The sequence below is a fragment of the Callithrix jacchus genome, chromosome 13 (genome assembly GCF_049354715.1).
Source record: "Callithrix jacchus isolate 240 chromosome 13, calJac240_pri, whole genome shotgun sequence".
Taxonomy (NCBI): Eukaryota; Metazoa; Chordata; class Mammalia; order Primates; family Cebidae; genus Callithrix; species Callithrix jacchus.
Window position 1 is genome coordinate 88,763,163 of NC_133514.1, and position 4,246 is coordinate 88,767,408.

Consider the following 4,246-nt stretch of genomic DNA (forward strand, 5'->3'; position numbering starts at 1 on the left):
AGAAACAAAAAGCACAAGCCTGGGAGGGAGGATGATGCCGCGGGTGGTCTAGTGGGTAGGATTTGGTGCTCTCACCTCCATAGCCCTGGTTCAGTTCCCGATCAGGGAAGCCTTTCTTCTTACCAGGTGTAGTGGCTCATGCCTATAATCCCAGCACTTTGGGAAGCTGAGGTTTGTGGATCACTTGAGGTCAGGAGTTCAAGACCAGCCTGGCCAACATGGTGAAATCCCATCACTACTAAAAATGCAAAATTAGCCAGGCATGCTGGTGCAGGCCTGTAATCTCAGCTACTCAGAAAGCTGAGGCAGGAGAATCGCTTGAACCCGGGAGGTAGAGGTTGCAGTGAGCCTAGATTGCACCATTGCACTCCAGCCTGGGCAAGACAGCATGACTCTTTCTAAAAAAGAAAGAAAGAAAGCAAAAAGAAACAAAAGCTAGCTTCTCAGAGTTCAAAAAAATGAAAAATTTTTAAAGCTCAGGGTATTTATGGTATTGCTTGACAATATGGTTCCTTGCATAAAGACATTCTAGCACCCCTTTTCTGAAGACATTTTAGTGCCATCTGCACGAACTTTGTTGCAATAAACACATAAATGTCTAGGACATTAACAGTGACCCCTTAGAGGTGGTGCATTTTTGTAGTGCACGACCTACACATCCTCACACATTGGCCCAGGACACCAGAGACTACATTATGAGTCTTACACTGGTCTGATTTTAATTTAAAACCTGGAAAGGTGACAGGTGGGCATCTGACAAAAGCTGTAGGTAAGGATGGAGATTACCTGGACCCTCTGCTTTGTGCCAGAGGAACAACATCTCTGGATATTCCCAGCTATTGATCCCCTTTTACTCCTAAAATGGATGGAATAATTGCAGGATTGCATTTAAGAACTAAAATCTTGGGGACCTCAGTGCCTCCTGCCATCACCCATCATTGTGTTCCCCCAGCAAGGGCGGGTGGAGGAGGTTTGAGTGAGACGTTTGCACTCTGCTCCAGCTTGGCCCTTGGCTTCGCTCTAGGGAATGCCTATCACAAAGGGTATCCTCCAAGTGTTATTCTGGGAGTTTGGGCTCTCATCTGGTGCCTTTTTGTCTGTTTTCCAAACCGAAGAAGTCAGTAGGCTCAGAACACACTACAAAGGAACATTCTGTTCCATGCTTGTAGTCCTTGCTACTCTCTTCATGGGGGGTGAGGAGACAGGGAAGCATGAGAATATCTTGTAGAATTTCTCAGTGTGGGCACCACCCAATTACATACTCTTGAGGTGTCAATTATTTGCAACATCAAATTGCCTATGCACAGATCAATATCAAGCAGCAATCAAATGAAACAGTGTTATAATAATTTGATTAAAACAACACAAATTTAGAAATACCTACAAATGCAAGGTATAGAAAAAATATTAAAATTGTGTTTTATCCATAGTTGCATTCTCCCTTCTCCATTTTGTCACCTAGTCCTTATATCCTCTTACATATATCTGTTGAACTGCCTCAACATCTTTCTGGAAAGAGGGAGGTCCATTATGAATACAGAGAGCTATTGGATCCTGACTTCATCATCTAATACCTTCCAGCCCAGGTGGGACTGTGCATTATAAGATATATTTTAAAAATAAAAGGCACTACCAGAACGTTTTCAGGGCTGGGGGGCATGATTTCATGCTCAATGAGGAACAGAGATGTAAATTGCTTTAAGTGCAGAGAAGCCCACTTGGAAATCCAAACTGATTTGGGTGGAGCATGAGGAGGAGGAGGAGGAGAGAGAAAACATCCTAGGGGCAGAAACTCCAAGGAGAAAGTGGAAGAGGAGAGCAACTTTTTGTATGTTCATTTGTGATCATTCTATGCAGAGTGCTGGAAGGTGCATTCACTTGGAACAAGAACAGAGAGGGGCACCCAAAAAGGAGATGCATGGGAAAGACCAAGGAAAAACAATGTTAGGGCATAAATACGTAGCAAATGACTCTCTGGAAATAATAAAGGAGCTACTGTAGAAATAACAGAGAAAAGGTCATTGTATTGTGCAATTAGGCTGCTTAAAAGCACAGAGAACACATGTATGCACAAAATATTGAGCGCCCAGTTGTCTACAGCAACAGGGTGGCAGCGGACCCTGGCATCTCAGGATCCTGCAGTGTGAGAACTTGGCAAGCCCTGCATCAGAAACCTACCTAGTTTACAGTTCTTGAATGAAGCAAATGATTTCCTCTGTACACATAACTGCACCCCTTCTGATGTCAAAGCCAAGGAGAAGCTTGTCCCCTATTGAAGCCGGAGGAAGGTCCCATTTGGAAATTCCCAAAGAACACCAATGCTGATTAAGAGGGGCAGGCATCAGAATGGTGGCACCTCTACATGTTCAGCATGGTGCTTTAAAGATGTCATCCCTCATCACGACTTTATAAAGGAAGTAAAATTATCCCACTTTACACTGAGGAATCTGAGGCTCAGAGACAGTGAGTAACAAGCCTAAGGTCATAGAGCTTGCCAGAAAAAAGCCAGTATTCAAACTCAGGTCTATCCAACTTGAAATTCCATGTGCTTTGAACTGCCTTGTGCATACAATATGGCAAGGCTATGTTCTGTGACCCCCTACTTGAGGTGTGGCTTTACAGGGACAAGTAGAAAGGCCAGGGAGGGAGGGTGGGTAAAGAAGAAGGTGGTTTTTCCAAGAAGGCCTGAGACTCACTACACACCCTCAGCCCTGACCAGTGCCACTGAGGCAGAAGGCTGCATGGGTGTCGTGTGGAAGCAGCTTCAGGATGAGGTCCATAAATATGCATCATGGCTGAGTTGAGTGAATGAATGAATGAAAAGCAAACATATGGGCAGAAGTTGGAAATATTGGGCAGCACTCGAGTGGTTAAAAGTACAAAGGCTGAGTCAGACTTTGAGCAAGTTATTTAAACTCTGAGCCTCAGTTTGCTCATCTACAAAATGGGGACAATCGTATAACATAGGATTTTTGCAAATGCTTAACCATTTGTGGCAATTCTTATTCTCACTACCTTGATTATTTCTATCAGGGACAGTGGCCCATTTGCATAAGGAAGTCGTGGAGACACTCATATGATTCCTTTCATTCCCAAAGCAGGCCACTCACACTGTCTCCTGGTTATTCATTATACTCCATCAGGGAAACCCTAGGAGCTTATTTTCTCCTTTTTTTTTACCGGGGAAAAAATGTTGGAAGGAGATCTGCCTGAACCTCAAAACTCTTATTATAAACCTGGACCTATGGGTGCCCCCTCAGGCCCCAGTGCTCCAGAGGCACTTGGAGGAAGGATGTCCCAAGCAGACAAGGAACCTGTGGTCTGGCGGGTGTCCAGTGGGTGGAGCCAGAGAGCTCCCAGCCACAGGCCACCTTGCTGAAGGCTGATAAGTGCTATCTGCACATCCAAGCAGACGAGAGACCCAGACGAAAGAAGACCTATGACATCTGCATGGCTGACTGTGGGATTACATTTTTTTTTTTAATTCTGTGCTCATAAAAGTACATTTCAGTTAGATTTTTGCCATAACAGAACAAGCCACAAAACTGAAATTTAATAAGGAGGAGGAAGGAGGAGATATTTTGATTCAGTTTTAGATTCCCCTGCTATGGAATGTTTGCCTCCTGACTTTTAAGAAGCAGCAGAGTATGTCCAAGAATTCTCAACTGGAAAGAGGGACATTCCAGGGAAACACTGATATTTTTGTTTTCTCCTCACCGGAGAAAAGGGTGCCTGGCTTACAGGAAACAACTTGCATGTACTTTCTCTTCCCCACCCTCCCAGCAGCCCCTCGGGCTCTTGCTAGAGTCTTATATCTGCACAGAAGTTGTGTCAAGTAAGTCCAAGACAATTTTACCCCGGGAGCAGCCACTTAGCCTCCAAGCCCACATGGCAGCAACCTGCCCTGTGGTTTTTACTTTAATACTGTTGATCCTTTATTCAGTTGTAAATCTTTCCAAAAACATGAGTAGGGGGCCAGAGGAATAGGAGAAGGAAAAGATGCATTTTGGTAGGATTCCTGCTGGTCAAAGATCTTGGAATGCCGTGGAAACAATGGCAAAGCAGCTGGCACCGTGTCAAGAACAGTGAGAGAGAGAGAGACATCGGGCACTGAAGCCAGGGGACCAGTTCCTTGGTGTTGCTTTGGCATTAGTGCTTGCAGTGGGAGGAGAAAGCTGAGCCCACAAACACACTGAGCAGAGCAGGGCTCTGGGTGTATAAATGTTAGGTGCCTCCCTCCAGCACT

At 44.9% G+C, this 4,246-nt stretch overlaps 1 long non-coding RNA gene across 1 annotated transcript in view; it reads right to left on the reverse strand.

Moving 5' to 3' along the window:
• Window positions 1–4,246, reverse strand: part of LOC103791159 (uncharacterized) — a 58,104-nt gene that overhangs the window by 4,330 nt on the left and 49,528 nt on the right. The gene's annotated exons all lie outside the window — the stretch shown is intronic.